This window comes from Anomaloglossus baeobatrachus, chromosome 7 (genome assembly GCF_048569485.1).
Source record: "Anomaloglossus baeobatrachus isolate aAnoBae1 chromosome 7, aAnoBae1.hap1, whole genome shotgun sequence".
NCBI classification, from domain to species: Eukaryota; Metazoa; Chordata; class Amphibia; order Anura; family Aromobatidae; genus Anomaloglossus; species Anomaloglossus baeobatrachus.
Window position 1 is genome coordinate 12,226,590 of NC_134359.1, and position 25,004 is coordinate 12,251,593.

Sequence of the window (25,004 nt, forward strand, 5' to 3'; positions counted from 1 at the left end):
ATCAAAAAAAAAAAAGAATCAGAAGCTAAAATTATTAATTCAGAAAGTTCAATAAAAAGTGATCATAAAGTCAGATGTAAAATAATATCAATAAAAACACAAAAAGTCCATCACATGTAAAGAATAAGGTCTCAGACAATGGAGACTGAAACTATTTTTTTTAATAATTTTCAGATATTTTTCCATTTCACTAATAATGGTAATATTATTTAAAAGTAATAATAATAATAATAATAATAATAAATGCTGTCTTGTGATGGTCTCGTCCAGTGGCGTAACTAGAGTCCCGGGCCCCGGTGCAGAATGTGAGCCTGGGGCCCCCTTATATGTTGATGTCCGATGTATGGACCATTGTAACATTCTAAATCCTATAAAGACATACAGGTTTCCCCCCCTCCCACTTCATTGTGTAGTAATGTCCCCCATCCTGTACTAATGTCCCCCATCCTGTACTAATGTCCCCCATCCTGGGCTGCTTCCTGGTAAATATGTTCCCCATTCTGGTATATAGCCCCTCATCCTGGTATAATTATAGCCCCCTCATCCTGGTATATAGCCCCTCATCCTGGTATATAGCCCCTCATCCTGGTATAATAATAGCCCCCTCATCCTGGTATAATTATAGCCCCCCCTCATCGTAGTATAATTATAGTCCCCCCTCATCGTAGTATAATTATAGCCCCCTCATCCTGGTATATAGCCCCTCATTCTGGTATATCGCCCCTCATTGTGGTATAATTATAGACCCCCTCATCGTGGTATAATTATAGCCCCCTTATCATGGTATAATTATAGCCCCCTCATCGTGGTATAATTATAGCCCCCTCATCGTGGTATATAGCCCCACCATCACACCTCACACAGTAAAAATAGATAGATGATTATACTCACCTACCCTGCGCTCCCCTAGCGTCCTCCTGCAACACTAGCATGTCGGCAACTGACCAGTGTGTAAGCGTCAGTGACACTCATCGGCAGATGTCAGCTTGTTCTCTGCTCCCTATGCCCAGGATCGTGTGCGTGGTGAGCAATGAATATTCATGGCCTTAATCAGCGGCCGGCACATCGCTGTGCAGGGACCTGATGAGTCTCTGTGCTGAGATGTATTTCAGCTGGATGCATGCCCTCAGACACACATCCATCTGAATCAGGGGCTGGGACAGGTGGTCCCCCTGCACCCCCGGGCCTGGTTGCCGTGGTGAATTCTGCGACTGCGGTCGTTACGCCCCTGGTCTCGTCCTGTCCTGCAGGAATCGTGTCCCCAGGTCCCTTTTTCCCCATACTGAGTGCACTAAAAACAAACCCCAAAAAACAATGGAGGAAATGCCTTTTATGTTTGTAGTAATTTCACCTCCTTGGACTCTTTTCCCCTCTTTGCAGTGCATCGTATGGTAAAATGAGCGGTGACATTCAAAACCACAATGCAAAATACCAGTCCTCATACAGTGATGCTGATAAAAAAATAAAAAAGTTAGGACCTTTAACAGAAGGGGAGGAAAAAGCGAAATTGCAAAAATGGAAAAAGTATGTATTTTATTAGATTAAAAGCGGTAACAAATTTATTGCAAGTAAATAAGTACACCCCTCTTGATAAATTTGCCGCATCATACTGCGGCGCTCCCTTTGTCAGTGTAATAAGTTTATACATTGAATAGTGTCACATTCACAGGGGACGCTGCGGCTGTTTCCACACATACTGTACATGTAGGACCATGGGCGGACACAGACAGAAGAGGGCCCCTGTGCAAGAACAATATATGGGCCCCTGTGCAAGAACAGTATATGGACCCTGTGCAAGAACAGTATATGGGCCCCTGTGCAAGAACAGTATATGGGCCCTGTGCAAGAACAGTATATGGGCCCCTGTGCAAGAACAGTATATGGGCCCCTGTGCAAGAACAGTATATGAGCCCCTGTGCGAGGACAGTATATGGGCCCTGTGCAAGAACAGTATATGGGCCCCTGTGCAAGAACAGTATATGGACCCTGTGCAAGAACAGTATATGGGCCCTGTGCAAGAACAATATATGGGCCCCTGTGCAAGAACAGTATATGGACCCTGTGCAAGAACAGTATATGGGCCCCTGTGCAAGAACAGTATATGGGCCCCTGTGCAAGAACAGTATATGGGCCCCTGTGCAAGAACAGTATATGGGCCCCTGTGCAAGAACAGTATATGGGCCCCTGTGCAAGAACAGTATATGGGCCCCTGTGCAATAACAGTATATGGGCCCCTGTGTAAGAACAGTATATGGCCCCTGTGCAAGAACAGTATATGGCCTCTGTGCAAGAACAGTATATGGCCCTGTGCAAGAACAGTATATGGGCCCTGTGCAAGAACAGTATATGGGGCCTGTGCAAGAACAGTATATGGACCCTGTGCAAGAACAGTATAAAGGCCCCTGTGCAAGAACAGTATAAAGGCCCCTGTGCAAGAACAGTATATGGCCCCTGTGCAAGAACAGTATATGGGCCCCTGTGCAAGAACAGTATATGGGCCCCTGTGCAAGAACAGTATATGGGCCCCTGTGCAAGAACAGTATATGGCCCTGTGCAAGAACAGTATATGGCCCTGTGCAAGAACAGTATATGGGCCCCTGTGCAAGAACAATATATGGCCCCTGTGCAAGAACAGTATATGGTCCTGTGCAAGAACAGTATATGGCCCCTGTGCAAGAACAGTATATGGTCCTGTGCAAGAACAGTATATGGCCCCTGTGTAAGAACAGTATATGGCCCTGTGCAAGAACAGTATATGGCCCTGTGCAAGAACAGTATATGGGCCCTGTGCAAGAACAGTATATGGCCCCTGTGCAAGAACAATATATGGGCCCCTGTGCAAGAACAATATATATGCCCCTGTACAAGAACAGTATATGGGCCCCTGTGCAAGGACAGTATATGGCCCTGTGCAAGAACAGTATATGGCCCCTGTGCAAGAACAATATATGGGCCCCTGTGCAAGAACAATATATATATGCCCCTGTACAAGAACAATATATGGGCCCCTGTGCAAGAACAATATATATGCCCCTGTACAAGAACAGTATATGGGCCCCTGTGCAAGAACAGTATATGGCCCTGTGCAAGAACAGTATATGGCCCCTGTGCAAGAACAATATATGGGCCCCAGTGCAAGAACAATATATGGGCCCCTGTACAAGAACAATATATGGGCCCCTGTGCAAGAACAATATATATGCCCCTGTACAAGAACAGTATATGGCCCCTGTGCAAGAACAATATATGGGCCCTGTGCAAGAACAGTATATGGACCCTGTGCAAGAACAGTATATGGGCCCTGTGCAATAACAGTATATGGGCCCTGTGCAAGAACAGTATATGGACCCCTGTGCAAGAACAGTATATGGGCCCCTGTGCAAGAACAATATATGGGCCCCTGTGCAATAACAATATATGGGCCCCTGTGCAATAACAATATATGGGCCCCTGTACAAGAACAATATATGGGCCCTGTGCAATAACTATATATGGGCCCCTGTACAAGAACAATATATGGGCCCCTGTACAAGAACAGTATATGGCCCCTGTGCAAGAACAGTATATGGGCCCTGTGCAAGAACAGTATATGGGCCCCTGTGCAAGAACAGTATATGGGCCTCTGTGCAAGAACAGTATATGGCCCTGTGCAGGAACAGTATATGGCCCCTGTGCAAGAACAATATATGGGCCCCTGTGCAAGAACAGTATATGGGCCCCTGTGCAAGAACAGTATATGGGCCCCTGTGCAAGAACAGTATATGGGCCCCTGTGCAAGAACAGTATATGGGCCCCTGTGCAAGAACAGTATATGGGCCCCTGTGCAAGAACAGTATATGGGCCCCTGTGCAAGAACAGTATATGGGCCCCTGTGCAAGAACAGTATATGGGCCCCTGTGCAAGAACAATATATGGGCCCCTGTGCAAGAACAGTATATGGGCCCCTGTGCAAGAACAATATATGGGCCCCTGTGCAAGAACAGTATATGGGCCCCTGTGCAAGAACAGTATATGGGCCCCTGTGCAAGAACAGTATATGGCCCCTGTGCAAGAACAGTATATGGCCCCTGTGCAAGAACAGTATATGGCCCCTGTGCAAGAACAGTATATGGCCCCTGTGCAAGAACAGTATATGGGCCCCTGTGCAAGAACAGTATATGGGCCCCTGTGCAAGAACAGTATATGGGCCCTGTGCAAGAACAGTATATGGGCCCTGTGCAAAAACAGTATATGGTCCCTGTGCAAGAACAGTATATGGGCCCTGTGCAAGAACAGTATATGGCCCCTGTGCAAGAACAATATATGGGCCCCTGTGCAAGAACAGTATATGGGCCCCTGTGCAAGAACAGTATATGAGCCCTGTGCAAGAACAGTATATGGCCCCTGTGCAAGAACAGTATATGGGCCCTGTGCAAGAACAGTATATGGGCCCCTGTGCAAGGACATTATATGAGCCCCTGTGCAAGAACAGTATATGGCCCCTGTGCAAGAACAGTATATGGACCCCTGTGCAAGAACAGTATATGGCCCCTGTGCAAGAACAGTATATGGGCCCTGTGCAAGAACAGTATATGGCCCCTGTGCAAGAACAATATATGGGCCCCTGTGCAAGAACAATACAGTCATATGAAAAAGTTTGTGCACCCCTATTAATGTTAACCTTTTCTCTTTATAACAATTTGGGTTTTGCTATTTCAGTGTCATATATCTAATAACTGATGGACTGAGGAATATTTCTGGATTGAAATGAGGTTTATTGTACTAACAGAAAATGTGCAATCCGCATTTAAACTAAATTTGACCGGTGCAAAAGTATGGGCACCCTTATGAATTTCTTGATTTGAACCCTCCTAACTACTTTTTACTGACTTACTAAAGCACTAAATTGGTTTTGTAACCTCATTGAGCTTTGAGCTTCATAGGCAGGTGTATCCAGTCATAAAGAAAAAAGGTTAACATTAATAGGGGTGCCCAAACTTTTACATATGACTGTATATGGCCCCTGTGCAATAACGATAAATGGGCCCTTTGCAGCCAAGAGCTCATCAAAATGTACAATTCCACCTGCTTTGGAGGCAGAAATGGGCCCCCCAACCTCTGGGGTCCCCGCACGACCGCACCGGCTGCACAGGTGATACGTCCGCCTGTGTAGGGCGACACGTGCCGTGTCCATGCTTTTGGTGGTCTCTCCGTCCGCCACGCTCCAGCTCCGCGGCTTCTCACATTCGCACCGTTCGTCTTCGGGTGAATTAATGGCGGCGCCGTCCTTGGAGCTGAATCGTCTTCCTGGAAGTCTTTGTCCTGAAACACAATTTGCTTTTCCGGCTCATTCTGTTCTTTCTGACACATTTATCTCAACACAATGAAAACGCACGAAGAAAATGTACAATAGAAGCTTCACTTGCCCTCTGATTTTGGCGCAGCAGATCCCCGAGCCCCGCACAGGAGCGGTGTATGGGCGCTGTGCAGGGCAATCGCTCCGGCTGTGGCCCCCGGATATCTGGAGCTCAGAGCAGAATAAACACAAACAACCGTCCCCTCCCCCGTCCCCTCCTGTCACATCCTGGATCCGGGCGTCTTCTGTCCAGTCTTGTGTGTGTGGTCTTCACTGGACCATCCCTGGCATCTTCCAGAGCCCGGTATCCTCGGCACCTCATTGGTGGAATTTAAACCCAGTGCTGCAAAGCAACAGGGCTAACCACTGAGCCACCATGCTGTTCTATGTACAGTACAGTCCTAACCACGGAGCCACACTATATATAGTACAGTTCTAACCACTGAGCCACCATGCTGCACTAGGTATAGTACAGTCCTAACCACTGAGCCACCGCGCTGCATTATGAATAGTACAGTTCTAACCACTGAGCCACCGTGCTGCATTAGGTATAGTACAGTCCTAACCACTAAGCCACAGTGCTGCATTATGTATAGTACAGTCCTAACCACTGAGCCACCGTATTATGTATAGCACAGTCCTAACCACTGAGCCACCGTGCTGCATTATGTATAGTACAGCCCTAACCACTGAGCCACCGTATTATGTATAGCACAGTCCTAACCACTGAGCCACCGTATTATGAATAATACCGTCCTAACCACTGAGCCATCGTGCTGCATTATGTATAGTACAGTACTAACCACTGAGCCACCATGCTGCCCCATCGCAAATACATTTATGGCATGTTAGACCAGACTTGAAGTAGAAAACTTGGTGCACAAGTATGGGGAGTAACGTAAAATAAGGTCTTACATAAAACTACTGCACCTGACCCGCTCGGTTTTTATACAGATTAGAAAGTCCCAGATGTGAAGTCCTTTAAGGCCCCTGCACAGACTGAAGCAACCGCAACTGGGGGACTAAGATGAACCACTCGGACCTTCACCTCCTAAATGGCCATCGAGACTTCCCCGTACCTGCGTAAGAATCTGAGGGAAGATGCAAAGTAAAATAAGGGAAACCAAATGTAATAATCTGCCAGGAGAAACACCAGACACACAGGCCGTACAAGCAGGGCCCACAACAGAAATATCACCACAGGAAATGGAAGCCCGGGGAAGCTATAAATAGTTACACCCGCCAGATAACAGGGCCGGCTACTTTACAGCATTGGAAACACTTGTTGGCAGAAGGCAATGAACACACAAAGTGTCCACACAGAGACAAAGAGTCCAGAACCAGGACAAAGTGTCCAGAACCAGGACAAAGTGTCCAGAACCAGGACAAAGTGTCCAGAACCAGGACAAAGTGTCCAGAACCAGGACAAAGTGTCCAGAACCAGGACAAAGTGTCCAGAACCAGGACAAAGTGTTCAGAACCAGGACAAAGTGTCCAGAACCAGGACAAAGTGTTCAGAACCAGGACAAAGAGTCCAGAACCAGGACAAAGTGTTCAGAACCAGGACAAAGTGTCCAGAACCAGGACGGCAACCTCAGCAGATGGGGGCATGGACCACAGCACAGGAGGCTGCCACATCAAATTCAAGGTATGACAGCAAGATTACATTATTTTTAACTCTAAATAGTATCCAGAAACATTCCTTTTTGATACATTGGCCTTTTACCATTTTGTTGGCACATTCCTTGGATTTCAGTGATTTCAGAAGGTTTGGTGAAGCCTGCAGTACATTTGTGTACACAGTAAAGGCCCCGTTACACGCAACGACGTATCTAACGATATATCGCCGGGGTCACAGATTCCGTGACACACATCCGGCCTCGTTAGCGACGTCCTTGCGTGTAATAGCTCCAAGCGAGTGTTAGCGATCAAAAATACTCACCTTATCATTGATCGTTGACACGTCGTTCAGTTTCATAAAATCGTTGCTGCTGCAGGACGCAGGTTGTTTGTCGTTCCTGCGGCAGCATACATCGCTATGTGTGACACCGCAGGAACAAAGAACATCTCCTTACCTACGGCCGGCCGCAAAGAGAAAGGAAGCAGGTGGGCGGCATGTTACGCCCGCTCATCTCCGCCCCTCCCCTTCTATTGCCGCACGAACCGCCCCTTAGAAAGGAGGCGGATCGCCAGGCACAGCGACGTCGCTAGGCAGGTAAGTCCCGTGTGACGGGTCCTAACGATATTGTGCGCTACGGGCAGCAATTTGCCCGTGATGCACAAACGACGGGGGCGGGTGCTTTCACCAGTGACATCGCTAGCGATATCGCTGCGTGTAAAGCCCCCTTAATAAAAGGATATATGCAGCACTGTTCTCTCTTCTTTTATTCACTGAGGTTGGGGGTTTAAACCCAACTAGAGGTAAAATGAATTCTGGAACACATCAAGCCGGACCTGTCAATCAAAGCGAGGATCACCAAGATACGACTCGTCTATGCATCATATGAAGAGAAAAACACATGGTGGGAAGAATAGAAAGCACAAGGCGAAGAGGAAGACCAGGAACCCAATGGCTTGATACAATCAAAATAACAGCAGAGAAGACCCTGATGGACCTATCTAGGCAGAGAAGACCCTGATGGACCTATCTAGGCAGAGAAGACCCTGATGGACCTATCTAGGCAGAGAAGACCCTGATGGACCTATCTAGGCAGAGAAGACCCTGATGGACCTATCTAGGCAGAGAAGACCCTGATGGACCTATCTAGGCAGAGAAGACCCTGATGGACCTATCTAGGCAGAGAAGACCCTGATGGACCTATCTAGGCAGAGAAGACCCTGATGGACCTATCTAGCTGGTGAAGACCCTGGGGTACCAATCTAAACACAAAAAACCCTGGTCGACCTATCTAGGCGGAGAAGACCCTGGTGGACCTATCTAGGCGGAGAAGACCGTGATGGACCTATCTAGGTGAAGTCCCTGGGGGACCACTCTAGAGACAACAGACCCTGGTGGATCTATCTAGTCGGAGAAGACCCTGGTGGACCTTTCTAGACAGAGAAGGCCTAGGGCCTAGGCCTAGGCCCTAGGTGGACCTATTTAGAAACAAAAGACCTTGGTGAACCTATCTAGGCAGAGAAGTTCCTGGTGGACCTATCTAGGCGGCACAAGATATTTGCACAGTATGTATTCATTATTTTAGTTCCTTAACAAGCCCCTTCATCTATGTTTTAGGGAGTGATTGGGCGATGACGGTCTGGTGCATCATTAATATACTGATACAGTTATCAGGGTGGGATAATAATGGCTGATGATGGTGACATTCTGCGGTGGCTCTTTTCTGCGCTGTCAGGATCTGCTGCTTGGCTGGTTATGGTGGGCTATGGAGAGATGCGAGTCTTGGTCCAGGATTGTGATTTTTGCCTGCAGTGATGTAAATGTTACAGGACACATTGTGACAAGGAGCAGCCACACAGTGCTCTGGATAGTAATTGAGTATAACGTGCAGCATGCAGGTAATGTGCGTCAGCTCCTGCGTGCTCCAGGGGATGGACGCTCCATGTATCTGCCAGGTGCCTGCATTATTAGCAATGGCTGCAGGAAAGCTCCTTGAGATGCTGCATTGTGTCCACCGATCGCCCCCAGCAGAGATCCAGCGAGGACGGAGCATCTGCACCTGGGGAGCAGAGTAGGGACCGCAGGGAATGCAGCTCTGAGGTGGTTAATGCTATACCCCCATGAATTCAGTGACTCTTCCATTACAGACCACGCATCATTAGGGTTCATCATGGTAATGTTACACGCGGGTTTCCTCTTCCAGATTTTTTAGAGCAAAAAATGAGGAAACTTTGAATTTACAGACATAAGATTATATCATCGATCTGACGCCACTGAATGACAAGAGTGAATGATGATTGTGACTCTTTATCAGTTTTCTTAAAGGGGTTGTCATTAGCTAATTTTTATTTAAAATCTGGTTCAGAATGGTATAAAAAAAGCCGCCATTCCCGGTCCGGATCCGCGGCATTCCTCTGCAGCATTGCGGTGTCCGCGTCACGTCAGGTCTGCCATGAAGTAGGAGGAGACCGGGCCGCCGGGTGCAGGAGAGAGTACACCGATTATCTGTTATTTTACACTACCTTTGGTCTGAATCAATATAACAATAAGTGCAGAATAAGGTTTTAATTGGTAAAGTTAATGTTCATTTATGGCAGATATTTTTAAAATCCAGACACATTCAGCATTCTGTTCAGATTCAGATTTATAACATATTTTATACACATCGCGCTACAGTTATATGAGACTGATTCCCACAGCCATAGATAAAGAGTAAAAAATGCAGCTGAGTGCAGCCACCACTAGGGGGAGCTCAATGCATGTGAGTGACTGGATGAACTTCCTAATACTGTGTGCAGTCAGCGCCCTCTAGTGGTGGCCAAAAGATTTTTCTTTTCTTTTTTTCCATTTAAAGGGGTTTTACGCTATTGGGGCAATCCTTTCTAAAATAATATATTCTCCAGTATAAAAGAAAAATAACAGGTGCCTCCTGCGGCAGCGCTGATCCAGCGGTCTCAGCACCGCGTGGCGGTGTTATGTCACTATCAGAGTACTGGACGATGGTGGACATGTCCCTGAAGACACCAATCATGTAATGTTTTGTCTTATAGTGTAATGTAAATAATGTCTTGTGTCTTTTGTAAATATAGTTTTATGTGAATTGTGATGTATAATGTATAGTGTTTATAAAAGGAAGTTTAGTAAGAAAGTTTCTGGACTTCTGGGAAAGAAGTAAAGCATTGGGACGAGTCCATCCTGGGAGGAGTCAACTGCGAGGGAAAGGACGGTTCATTCTAGAAAGAGTCAGTGAAGTGAATGTGACAGATGTGTAGTCGGTCAGTCGTGAAGGTCGCATACAGTGGGTGGTTTGTGGCAACAGAGCAAAGGAGACAGAAGGTGAGATAGCGTGAACCTCGAAAAAAAGGCCGGAGACACCGGGTGTGAACAGAGGTGAAACTAGGGGCCCATCCTCAGATGGAGAGACTCCAGGCTATAGGAGCCGGAGGATGGAAGCCTTACATCCAGGCCCCTTACTGTCCAGATACCAGGTGAAATCTCCTGGCATGGGAATCTGGCAGCCAGGCCCCTAAACCATCAAGGTACTTGGTTAATCTGTACAGGACTCTAGTGGCCATGCCCCTAAATCGTCAAGATAAAAGGTTAATCTTTACTGGCGTGTGATGTAGTCAACCAACCGAGCGGTGTCCTGCTAAATGTCCGGGAGCGGAAGACTTTACTCCAGTCATTATGGGTCCCCAAACGAGACTGACGTGGGACTGCAGGAAATGAAGGTGACCGTCATGGTGTGTGCTGTAAGGCTGGACTGGGTGGACTGGGAATTACTGGCCCAGTTATATCGGACGCAATCAGTGGGAAGTTGCACTGTATCTGTTAATACCGAATAAAGCCGTAACGTGATGGAAGATGTATCTGAAATGTAAAATGGTGACAGAGAATGAACCATCCAGTAGAGTCCTGGCCGGCCGACCCCCGCAGCAGTATGTGGCCTGCAGGGGATCCAGACCACATGGCCAAAGCCCACACACCCCGCCATGACCAGGTATTCATGTAGCGTGTCGGGGCGTCCAGAGTCAGTCCCTCGCCCACGATTACTGCCCTGCACTACTGTAAATCACATGCGCACTGCAGACAATCAACAGCCCTAATAGGGAGCAGTGCTCAAACTTCCTTCAGAATGGGAGCGGAATAAGGCTGCACTGATCGGCTGCACTGATCGGCTGCACTGATTGGCTGCACTGATCGGCTGCACTGATTGGCTGCAGTGCTCATGTGGAATAACAATGTCACACGACACTGGGAAGTGAGTAGTTGTTAATTTTATTTCAGATTGTGAAACATACATTTTAATTTGGAGTTTTCCAAGTAGCAGATAGCCCTTTACAATGCCCCCCTACAATGCCCTCCTACCCCCTACAATGCCCCACTACAATGCTCTCATACAATTCCCCCCTACAATGTCCCCTACAATCCTCATACAATGCCCCCCCTACAATGCCCTCCTACAATGCCCTCCTACAATGTTCCCTTACAATACCCCCCTACCATGCCCTCCTACCATGCCCTCCTACAATGCCCTCCTACAATGCCCTCCTACAATACCCCTCTACAATGGCCCTCTGCAATGCCCTCCTACAATGTTCCCTTACAATACCCCCCTACCATGCCCTCCTACAATGCCCCTCTACAATGCCCCTCTACAATGCCCTCCTACAATGCCCCTCTGCAATGCCCTCCTACAATGTTCCCTTACAGTACCCTCCTACAATGCCCTCCTACAATGCCCCTCTACAATGCCCCCTACAATACCCCTCTACAATGCCCCTCTACAATGCCCCTCTACAATGCCCCTCTACAATGCCCCTCTACAATGCCCCCTACCATGCCCCCCTACAATGCCCCCCTACAATGCCCCCCTACAATGCCCCCCTACAATGCCCTCCTACCATGCCCCTCTACAATGCCCCCCTACAATGCCCCCCTACAATGCCCCTCTACAATGCCCCTCTACAATGCCCCCTACCATGCCCCCCTACAATGCCCTCCTACCATGCCCCTCTACAATGCCCCCCTACAATGCCCTCCTACAATGCCCCCCTACAATGCCCTCCTACAATGCCCTCCTACAATGCCCTCCTACAATGCCCCCTACAATACCCCTCTACAATACCCCTCTACAATGCCCCTCTACAATGCCCCTCTACAATGCCCCCTACCATGCCCCCCTACAATGCCCCCCTACAATGCCCTCCTACAATGCCCTCCTACAATGCCCTCCTACAATACCCCTCTACAATGCCCCTCTGCAATGCCCTCCTACAATGTTCCCTTACAATACCCCCCTACCATGCCCTCCTACAATGCCCCTCTACAATGCCCCTCTACAATGCCCTCCTGCAATGCCCTCCTACAATGTTCCCTTACAGTACCCTCCTACAATGCCCTCCTACAATACCCCTCTACAATACCCCTCTACAATGCCCCTCTACAATGCCCCTCTACAATGCCCCCTACCATGCCCCCCTACAATGCCCCCCTACAATGCCCCCTACCATGCCCCCCTACAATGGCCCCCTACAATGGCCCCCTACAATGCCACTCTACAATGTCTCCCTACAATGCCCCCTACAATGCCCCCTCTACAATACCCTCTACAATACCCCTCTACAATGTCCCCCTACAATGCCCCCTACAATGCACCCTCTACAATACCCTCTACAATGCCCCCTCTACAATACCCCATACAATGCCCCCTACAATGCCACTCTACAACGCTCTCCTACAATGCCCCCTACAATGTCCCTCTACTTATTCAGTGAAATGTCCTGCACTGTAGACGCCCCTGACCGTTTCTGATTGACAAGGTCAGAGTCTTTCAGCAGAGACCCGGCCTTTGTCTCCCAGACTCCGGGTTTATGGAGGATTGGAAAGCTCCTATTGAATCCCATGGGGCAGGGTGAATTGCTGTGGAGCTGTGGCCTTCCGCAGCTGCCGGCTGTGATACATCGGACGCCGTGTGCGTTCCTTGCTTTTATTGCATTTTTTCGCACACAGGCTCAGAACCTGCACTGACAGTAATGAGGATTTATGTGTCTCCAATAACACAAAGAAGAGAATATTACTCGTAAGATTAAATTGTGCGCGGTCCCACAGAATCTATTTATTCTGCCGATTTTCAGGATAAGGGGCTTTTCGTGTTTCCGCGCTTTGCAGACTGGAAATTATTACAGCAGCGAACACTAAACCAGATCTGCTCTTTATATTCACGGCTGATGGATTTCTCCAGCGAAGAAATACTTAATGTGGTTTACTAAAATAATAGTCAAAAATAAACCAAAGTAATGCCGAGCGCTGAGGCTCCGAGAAGAAATGGAGAGAATCCGGCAAGAAGAAGGGTAAATCTGCGGAATCTTAAGAAGAGGTAAATTGCTGCAATAAAACTAAAGGTGAGCGCTGATAAAGAATAATATCGCGTCTTCTCACCGGCGCCATGTGGAGCCGAAGACACCGATGCCGCATAGAAGACCCGAGCAAGAGGAAAAATGAGTCCGGGACCCTAGAGCCCCCAAGGTATGTGCGCAGGCTGAGATTTTGGTGCAGAAAACTCCTGCACCAAAAAAAATGCACCTTGTGGCACAAAAAGGCACCAAAAAATGCTTGTGGTTTTTTTTGTGCATTTTTGGAATGTTTTTGGTGCATTTTTTGCCATGTTTTTGTTTTGTGAAATCAATGGCTGGAAGGGCTAAAAAAAACGCAGGGAAAAAAAAACAACAAAAATTGATGAAGCAGATTTTTTTCTGCACCCAAAACTGCAAGGAAAAAAGAAGCAACGTGCGCACAACACTGCAGAATTCTCATTGACTTTGCTAGGATAAAGATAGACATGCAGATTTGGACAACAAACTGCACCAAATTGGCATTAAACACACAGCGTGTGCACACAGCCTTAGGCCCCCTTCACACGCATGTGTCTCCAGTACGTGCTAGGTCCGTGCCCGCATGTACCGGAGACACGGGCACACGTAAACCCATTAAAATCAATGGGTTTATGTGCAGGCATGTGTGCAGCCATAGGCCCGTGCCTCCGTGTGGAGCAGACGTGAGCCCGTGTGCTCCACACGGATGCATGTCCGTTTTTCTCCGGCATCACGGGTGTCACACGGCCCGCACCCGTACCACATGGATGTAGTGTGGATGTGGTCCCATGTGACATGCGCCGGAGAAACACACGTGTCAGAGAAAAAAAATAAAATCTTTACTCCCCTTCTCCAGCCCTCCTGTCTCTGCCGCTGCTGTCACTCGCTTCCGACCCCCGCTCATTATGCTCGTTGAATATTCACTTCACTGCGGCCGGAAGCAGCAGCAGCGGGGAGTCGGCAGGACCGGAGACCGAAGATCAGCACCACGGACAGCGATGCCAGGGACAGGTGAGCAGAAAGTTCCCGTTCTGCGTGTGTTATCACGGATAACACACAAACACACGTGTGCCATAAACACAACACACGGAGGGCAAAACGCACCTTTGACACGTCCGTGAAACACGTGCGTGATTTTCTCGGACGTGTGAAGGGGGCCATAGGCTGTGTGCGCACTTTGCGTTGTTTGTTGCAGTTGTAAACGCATCCTCTGGCAGAAATTGTCTTTTTCAAATTTTGTTTTTGAGTACAAAAATGCTATAAATACGCTTGCTTTTTTACCACATTTTTACCGCGATTTACATGCTTTTTCAATGCATAAAGTCGGATGCGTTTTGACTACAAATACACTACTAAATAAAGTTTAAACATTCAAACACTAGGAGAAAAAGGAAAAAAATGATAACAAATATCATGACTAAAATCATACACAAAATAGCGAATTTTATTAAAATGATAACTGTGTTCTAATATCTATGTATAAAATAACATTAAATTATGTTTTTTCATTAATTTAATTGTTGGACTGTGTGTGTGTAAAGGGACATATCATGTCATTAATATAATGTCAAAAAAGCATGTGAAACGCTAGAATTTTGATGTAGAATGCGTTTTGAAAGTTCTCATTGACTCTAATGTTAACAAAACGCTGCCAAAATGACAAAAACAATTGACGCGCTGCTTCTTTAAACGCAGAGATTTTGACAATTTCTGAATCAAAAACGCAGCGTTTTGAACAGCAAAGTGCGCAAAAGAAATCCCTATTTCCCATAGACTATGCTTGAAAATCAAAACGCATGCATTTTGGCATTAACACGCTGCAGTTCAAAACGCTGCGGAAAAGCAGGTAAAAATGCAAAGTGCGCACATAGCCTTAGACCAAGACGCCCAAACAAACAATAAGCTGTTCCCCAATAGCTGCACCAATATATATTTGTATACAAAGTGTCAGGTTCTGTTCACACGACCAAATATAACAAATATAAATCACAAACTTCATGATTTTATTTTGTTTTCATAAAAATGGGAATAATTTCTAAAATCCCAAAAATATTCTAACAAAAAAAAAGTAACAACAGACAACGGCCATAATCTGTCAGAGGCAGGAACTTGAACTTTCCGGTCACGAGACGTTTTCCCGGTTTATTCCGGAACATTCACCTTCTCGCGGTTGATGAACATTTCTTCTCTCACATTGAGTTCAATTTTTGGTTTGAAGTCGGAGCTTGACCTGAAATCATCTAAATAAATAAATCCGTGCGGCCGGCGTCCTTTATGACTGCTCCACCTGAACGCGGGATCCGGAGAACATCTTAAGTCACTTGAGCAATTTTCCTGATTTTAATTCATGCGTAGAATTTTCTTCATCACCGCAGGGAACAAATCTGCAACATGTTTCCATTTGGTGCAGTGAACTCCTCGTCCCTTAAGCTCTAAAGAGGCAAATTACTTCTACACATTGCGGAATGAATCAGCCGCACGGCGGAGCGCTCCGCTTTTAAAGGGATCGTCTCCATTATATTCGCTATCTTTCTTTTAAGAAACTTTGAAATGTAACCGTCGTTTCAGGAGAACTTGCAGCGGGTGTCTGTGTCGGCCTCCAGCGTCTCCATCCTCCTCGCCATTTCCCGCCCTAGAATTTCATGAGCACAGTAATGGGAAAGGCTGACCTCACTGGATACAAATGTAACAGATTTTACCCCAGAATTGAGCAACAGATTTCTTTGAGAAGATAAATTACAAAATTGCTTGTTTTCATCTGTATCTTTGATATAACAATTAATGGCTTCTTCAATTTAGAAATTGCCATGTAGAAAATCTGAATCCAGTGTGAATTACGCTTAGTGGGGTGTCAGGCAGAGCGCGGTCACCGGCAGGAGCCACAATCGCTACATGAAGTATCCCTAACCATGAGCCGTGTGGTCTATGTTCACATGTTGCTTTTTTTTTCTTCTTGGCACCACCGCTTCTACCAAGCTGCCTCATTCTAACATAAATGTGCCCAAACTCCATCGCCCTCCATAAAAATACAGCTGGAAGGTTCCATGCACAGCATTATCAGTCGAGCTTTTCCGTGCAGGATTTGTGATTTTCAGACTATGTGCACACGTTGCAGATTTGGTTGCAAACAATCTGCACCTCAATCTGCATGAACTGGCAGGACAAACACTGCAGGAAAAAGGCATGTTTTTGCCACAATTTGCAGCTGTTTTTTATGAGCTTTTTTTTCATTGCTTTCAATGATGAAAATGCAGAAAAAAATGACACGCTGCAGATTATTTCTGCAACAAAACCTGCAAGGAAATAATCCTAAACGTGTGCACGAGACTCCAGAATTCTCATAGACTTTGCTGGCATCAGGATGGCTGATATTTCTGAAAATCTGCAAGAAAAAACGTGATAAAAACACACTGTGTGCGCACAGTCTTCTAATTTCCCATGAGTCTTCCCGTGACTGTGGCGCCCCAGGACCTGGTCGCCACAACAGCATTGCCCTCTCAAAGGGTTAATGCTGAGCCTGGAGGTAATTGGGAGATCTATTGGCCAGTAAGTTAACACTCAACACAATTCTCCCTCCGGCCAGCAGAGGGAGCTCTGAACCTGGAACTTCAGGGAGGATTCCTTAAGTCTGGCTGAAGGGAGGAAGTAGTAGAGAGTCTGGAGACAGGAGTGAAAGAGGACAGACGGAGAGTAGTGCTGCCTTGTGAAACTGGGGCCTAGAGCTTGGATAGCTTGGCCCAGTGAAGCAAGGGGAGCAGAGAGGCACAGCAGAGACTCGGACATCGGAGTCTGTAGTTGCCAGGGCATAAAATCCATCCCTGGTAGCTGAATCCGGAGGGCAGGAGAGCTGCAAGCCCCCTGTCCCAGAAGCAATCTGAAGGTACAGCTGCATTCCAAGGGCCTGGTGTGGGCTCCAGCAGAAAAGCACCAGAGAGGGCCTGCGCAGTCTACCACACAGAAAAGGGGACGAACAACAAGTCCCAGCAGCAAGAGGGCAATTGCAAACCTAAAGTGCAGTGTCCTAAAACAGCAGAGAAAGATTAAGGAGTAGGCCTCATACTCAACTGGCCAAAGATCACCCCAGGCACTTCCAGGCCGGCCGGACCATCTTTACCATCTGTGACGGTCTCCCTGGACTAAGTTTCTGCCGAGTAAAAGAGGAGAAGGTAAAGAGACTACTGTTTGTGCCTGTTTCTTTCATTGCCTGTCGGCCCTGCACCGTGTTAGTCACACAGCACCATAGACTTCCACAAGCACCAACTGTGCCCCGGGCATTGCTCCACCTGTGGGGAGCAGTACCACCATTGCTGCTATAACATCATCCCGGTGGCCTCACACAGCAGCGGCGGCTTAATAGCCGCAGACCACAGGTGGCGTCACGAATACAAACTTAAATTCATCCGCCACATATTCAACTGACACCCACCAGGGCCACGGAGCCGGGCCCAGCCACCACTGACTACCACCGGACTAGTCCGGCCCGGCACCGGGTGTCCCATAGCCCTGGGGTGGGCGAGTCAATTTTTGGCGTCACGAACAGGATTTCGTGCCCGGTCACACCGGGTACTGTGCGCCTGCAGGAATTGTGCTTAAAAGACTGTGTACTGTCTGTAAACCGCCGCCGCCATTAGCCTCGCCGAGCGCAGGAAGAAGGGGGGCGTGCCTGAAAAAGAGCGCGAAGGGAGCGCGCCATCAGAGCAGAGCGCTGTTAACCCCGCGCGACCCAGAAGGAAATTTGAAAAGTGAACGGAGCCTGGTAAGGTTCACTAAGGGGGAGGAAGATGTCCGACTCCGAGGGAGAGCAGGTGGCTGCCATCGCCCAAGGCGCCGCAGCACCGGCCGAAGCAGTCCCCGTCGCCGTCGCCCCGGCCCCCACTGTAGCGCCGGTAATGCCGATCACCATGCCGTACATACCAGGAGCAGAATGGCTGCCGCAGTACTCCGGGGAGTCCCATACCTTGAGTGACTTCAGAGAAAGCCTGCACAGCTTGTTCCGGGTGTATCCGCTGACTGAGAGCCAGAAGGTGGGCATATTAATGGGGCAGCTAGCCGGCGCGGCCCAGCGTGAAGCGAAGTCCTGGCCTGATACAGATAAAGGGACAGCAGCCCAGATACTGGCCAAGCTAAAGAGTACTTTTGACACCCGCACCGCAGCAGAGATAAAGATGAGATTCTTTGGGTGCAAGCAGCGGGCCACAGACAGCATAAGGGACTATGCCTTAAACTTGCAGGAGGCCCTGAAAGCAGTTAAACAGGTGGATCCAGAGAGTGTACGTGAAGAAGACAAACTCCTAACTGAGCAGTTCATAGAAGGGCTCCTGTCAGATGCCCACAGGACACAGCTGCGTATCATGGTCCTGCAGAACCCTGCTCTGGACTTTGCAAAGTTTAAGGACCAGGCCATCCGGGTACTGAGAGAATCTACACCGAATGACCCAGTACCCCTCCGGCCTCTTGCTATCACGTACCCCGGGGTGGTGCCTGCAACACGAGCCACTGCAGGGGCTGAGGCGCAGTCCCTGGATAAGGATCCCACTGCAGAGCTCAGACAGCAGGTCCAGGAGCTGACCAAGACTGTGGCTGCCCTTGCCAAGACCGTGCAGTCTCTACAAATGACCCCCTCGCCTGCAAAAATCGAGTTGGCCTCCAGCCCAGAGGACGTCCCATGGATGCGACAGAGGAGGATTCCGCCGACCCGAGGCAGAGACACAGACCGGTATGATTCAACAGGACAACCGATCTGCCGCCACTGCAACCAGGCGGGCCACATTGCACGACACTGTCCTTTAAATGGGCTGAGCCTGGGGCCAGGAGCCAACCCCCAGGTGTAAGGAAGCCCGGCTCAAACCACAGCCGCAGCAAGTATGTGGGAGGACGACCGGTCCTTCCCATTGTGCTGGATGGGATCCCTTTGAATGCCCTCCTGGATACGGGGTCCCAGGTAACAACCATCCCCCACAAACTGTACAAAAGATATTGGGCTGATTCAGACATTGACCATGGCCCAGATGATGATTTAACAATTGTGGCCAGTAATGGTCAGCCCTTACCGCAAATTGGGTACAAGGAAGTAACCATTAAAGTGGGGCGGGTGGAATTGCCATGTCAGGGGATGATAATTGTAGATATTGATCGCAAAGAATCTGACCCACTGGTAACCATTGGTACAAATGTGATAGAAAATTGTATTGCCGAAGTGATAATTTTGTTGCAACAGGCGTCTGAAACTGCCAGCTCCGGGCAGCAGCGTGTCCTACAGAGGGAGATCAGAGCCCTGATGAGGAGGCAGCAGGTAGAGCTGGCCGGAGGAGAAATTGGCAGTGTGAGGGTAAGTGACCCCCTCCCCATTGTAATACCCCCAAGAAGTGAAATGTTGATATGGTGTCGGGCAGCAATAGGCCTCAAGGGTCAGGATTACCATGCCTTGGTAGAACCGGTGTATTCAGACAGTAGGCCTGGAGTCCTGATAGCCAGAGGGGTAGCGGACGTCCGCAAGGGGAGAGTGCCTGTCCGTGTCTTGAATTGTGGGGAGGAGGAGGCCAAATTGCCCCGGTACGCCACTGTAGCAAAACTGTACACTGTCAGCAACAATACCATTAAAGCAGTGGAACCCTTGATCCCGTCCGACCAGGCGGAAGACAATGGCTCCAAGGGGCAGCCGGAAGACTGGTGCCAAAAATTACATGTAGGCACCGACTCCACCCCCTCGCACCAAAAGCATGGGGTTTACCGGGTGGTACAGGAGTACGAGCGGGTCTTCAGCAAACACCCCCTAGATTTTGGGCAGGTGAAAGGGGTTAAACATCAAATCCCCACGGGTGATCATCATCCCATTAAAGAGAGATACCGCCCTGTACCCCCCGCACAGTATCAGTGTGCCAAGGAAATGTTACGGGAAATGAAGGAGGCTGGGGTTATCAGAGATAGTTGTAGCCCCTGGGCAGCTCCACTAGTGCTCGTAAAGAAAAAAGATGGTACGATGAGAATGTGTGTAGATTACAGGCAAATTAACCGCATTACACATAAAGATGCTTATCCACTGCCCAGAATAGAGGAGTCACTAACAGCCTTAAAGTCAGCTAACTATTTCTCCACCTTGGATCTCACCAGTGGGTATTGGCAGGTTCCCGTGGCAGAGGCGGACAAGGAGAAGACTGCATTCACGACACCAATGGGCCTCTGTGAGTTCAATTGTATGCCATTCGGGCTCTGCAACGCCCCAGGGACATTCCAAAGGTTGATGGAGTGCTGCTTGGGCCACCACAACTTTGAAACCGTGCTGTTGTACCTGGATGACGTCATAGTCTACTCCAAGACTTATGAGGACCACCTGAAGCACTTAGCAGAAGTGTTTGAGTCCTTGTCGAAATATGGCCTGAAGATCAAGCCGTCCAAATGTCACCTCTTGAAGCCAAAGGTACAGTACCTGGGTCATGTGGTCAGCGCAGAAGGTGTGGCACCTGATCCGGAGAAAGTCACTGTAATCAAGGACTGGCCAAGACCCACCACAGTGAAGGAGGTGCGGCAGTTCCTTGGACTGGTGGGCTACTACCGAAGGTTCATTGATGGTTTCACCAAGATAGCAGCGCCCCTTCAAGATCTCCTGGTGGGCCAGCCAAAGCAGGCTAAGAAGCAGAGCCCTCCATTTGAATGGAGCAGCCAACTGGAAACATCCTTTGTCCGGCTGAAAGGGGCTCTCACGGGAGAAGAAATTCTGGCCTACCCTGACTACAGCCAACCGTTTGTACTGTATACAGACGCCAGCAACGTGGGACTGGGAGCAGTTCTGTCCCAGGTACAGGGAGGCAGAGAGAGGGTGATAGCGTACGCCAGTAGGAAGCTTCGGCCCACAGAAAGGAATCCAGAAAACTACAGTTCCTTCAAGCTGGAGTTCCTCGCTATTGTTTGGGCAGTGACTGAACGCTTCAAACACTATCTGGCATCGGCCAAGTTCACCATCTTCACGGACAACAATCCGTTGACACACCTGGCAACAGCCAAGTTAGGTGCGATGGAACAGCGATGGATGGCCCGGCTGTCTAACTTTGACTTTACCATCAAGTATCGGGCTGGCAAGAAGAATAACAATGCTGATGCGCTGTCCAGAATGCCTCACTTACCCGAGTCTGGAGAAGACCTGGATGAACTCGAAGAGATAGAGTTACCGGCTTTCCATCACCAAGGTGTTTCCCAGTGTGAGCATGCTGTGGGAGTGAAGCGCTCAAGCCAGCACGAGGTCTCGGTCAACCCATTACTCCACCATAATTGGGAAGAAACACAGAATGGTGACCCGGCCGTGCGATTGGTCAAAGAGAAGCTAGCGCAAGCTGAGACCCATCTTGGCCCAGACGCTCCAGAGGAAGCCCAGCAGCTGTGGAAGGAGAGGGGACGACTGTTCACCTACCAAGGCAAGCTCTGCAAGAGATATGTCAACTGGCGAACAAATGAACTTGTCTGGCAGATAGTGGTTCCGCAGAGGGATGCTCCAATGGTCCTAGCAGCGTATCATGATAACGCAGGACACTTCGGGTGGAAGAAGTTGGAGGCCCTACTCCGTGATCGGTTCTATTGGGTGCACATGAGAAAGATGATCGAGAAGTGGTGCCGAGACTGTGGCCCGTGTAACCTGAGGCGGAAGGATGATGCCAGCCAAAGGTCTCCCCTACAGCCAATTGTCACGAAGCAGCCCCTGGAGTTGGTGGCCCTGGACCACGTGAAGGTAACACCAAGCCGGTCAGGCTATGTGTACGCCCTCACCATTGTGGACCATTACTCTCGTTTCCTGGTAGTAGTGCCTGTGAAGGACCAGACAGCCAGGACAGCAGCTAGAGCGTTCCAGGCATCCTTTTGTCGACCTCACGGCTATCCGGAAAGGGTACTGACTGATCAGGGTCCTGCATTCGAGGCTGAAGTGTTCCAAGAGTTCTGTAACATGTACGGTTGTAAGAAAATCCGAACCACACCGTACCACCCCCAAACCAATGGACTGTGCGAGAAAATGAACCATGTGGTTATTGATATGCTGAAGACCCTACCACTGGAGGAAAGGAACCAATGGCCAGAAAAGTTGCCAGATCTGGTAGACCTGTACAACCATATCCCAGTGAATTCGACCAACTGCAGCCCCGCTTACCTGATGCGAGCCAGGCCTGGCAAGTTGCCTGTAGACTTTGAGATGGGGACTGTGTCGCCTGAGGCGGTTCAAGAAATAGAGGATTGGGATACAGAACGGCAGCAGCGGTACCGTAGGGTCCAGGAGTGCGTAGAGAGGAGCCTGTCTCAAGCAAGAACGAGACAAGAGCAGCATTACAATCAAACAGCCCCAGCAACTCCCTTAGCACCTGGAGAACAAGTCCTCAAGAAGAAGCGGAGGACGCATAAATTGGATGATCAGTGGGAAAACGAGCCCTACACCATTATCCCCTCCAACTTTGACAATAGTAAGGTATGCCTCATAAGCAAGGATGAAGGCAAGACCTATCAAGCAATTTCCCGAGACCGCCTGAAAGCGTGCCCTGAACGGTGCAGAATCCAAAGAGAAATGGAAGGAGTACAAGGAAGTCCCCAAAGTCAAGAGAAAGAAGGGGAGATGATTCAAACCATCTTTGGAAAGTTCCCCAAAACTTGGACCCGAATAAACAATGCTATAGTGGTACCAGTTTTGACGTTTCCGCAGTTGGTCGAGCCAGAAACAGAAAAGGTTCCGGATCCACCTAAAGAACCGTCCGCGCCAGCACGAGATGACACGCCAGCAGTGGAACAGGAGGATCAACCCCCTGTCAGTGGTGAACCTGTCATACCCTTGGCGACTCTTAGCCCACAAAGGCAACCATCACGCTTACCTATTGGGGTTAGGCCCACCTGTAGTGCTGAGATAGAAAACGCACCACGTAGTCAGGGGCAAACACCAGAGCTACGTAGGTCCCAGCGCAGCACTCGGGGACAACCCCCTCCAAGGTATAGAGAGTCAACTGTATAAGGGAAGAAGAAGGAGTATTTATTAGAATGTACATAGTTATGCAAAATGTCTGTAAGGTTGCGTACAAAATGTTTTTCTTTTCTTTGATTGCGAAAATGGACAATTGGGCCACTGGACTATGGGTGGCCAACACCTAAATTGTTCATAGTTAGCACCAGTGTGCTCGACACCCCTGAAGAAAAACCCATCCGGCGTGCATAGAGTGGGGTCATCAATGCTCTGACGCACGCCCAGAGCCTACGTTGGGGGTTTGATCGCGGCGGGTCCCCCATGGAGCAGTGTAATGGACACCCGGCAGGGAGCCACACTGGACTCTTATAGTAATGTTTAAGTTTGTAACGTTAAAGTATTTGCGCCTCCCATAATGGGATGAAATGTTCTAACATGTCATGTTTGTTTCTACAGTCCGGGAGTACTGAATTTAACTAAGGGGGAGTGTGGCGCCCCAGGACCTGGTCGCCACAACAGCATTGCCCTCTCAAAGGGTTAATGCTGAGCCTGGAGGTAATTGGGAGATCTATTGGCCAGTAAGTTAACACTCAACACAATTCTCCCTCCGGCCAGCAGAGGGAGCTCTGAACCTGGAACTTCAGGGAGGATTCCTTAAGTCTGGCTGAAGGGAGGAAGTAGTAGTTAGTCTGGAGACAGGAGTGAAAGAGTGCAGACGCAGGGTAGTGCTGCCTTGTGAAACTGGGGCCTAGAGCTTGGATAGCTTGGCCCAGTGAAGCAAGGGGAGCAGAGAGGCACAGCAGAGACTCGGACATCGGAGTCTGTAGTTGCCAGGGCATAAAATCCATCCCTGGTAGCTGAATCCGGAGGGCAGGAGAGCTGCAAGCCCCCTGTCCCAGAAGCAATCTGAAGGTACAACTGCATCCCAAGGGCCTGGTGTGGGCTCCAGCAGAAAAGCACCAGAGAGGGCCTGCGCAGTCTACCACACAGAAAAGGGGACGAACAACAAGTCCCAGCAGCAAGAGGGCAATTGCAAACCTAAAGTGCAGTGTCCTAAAACAGCAGAGAAAGATTAAGGAGTAGGCCTCATACTCAACTGGCCAAAGATCACCCCAGGCACTTCCAGGCCGGCCGGATCATCTTTACCATCTGTGACGGTCTCCCTGGACTAAGTTTCTGCCGAGTAAAAGAGGAGAAGGTAAAGAGACTACTGTTTGTGCCTGTTTCTTTCATTGCTTGTCGGCCCTGCACCGTGTTAGTCACACAGCACCATAGACTTCCACAAGCACCAACTGTGCCCCGGGCATTGCTCCACCTGTGGGGAGCAGTACCACCATTGCTGCTATAACATCATCCCGGTGGCCTCACACAGCAGCGGCGGCTTAATAGCCGCAGACCACAGGTGGCGTCACGAATACAAACTTAAAGTCATCCGCCACATATTCAACTGACACCCACCAGGGCCACGGAGTCGGGCCCAGCCACCACTGACTACCACCGGACTAGTCCGGCCCGGCACCGGGTGTCCCATAGCCCTGGGGTGGGCGAGTCATGACCAATATTGTCTTGCTACACCTCCATATTGCTGCTCTTAATCAGTTGACCTCAGTATACAGACTTTGCTCTAAGTTTTGTATGACCTTCTTAATTCCACATCACTTCTAATGTTATCGGCTAACCGACCGTCACTAGATAAAAGTATCAGCATCTTTATAAAAATGTATCTTATATGAATTGTTATGTGGCCGG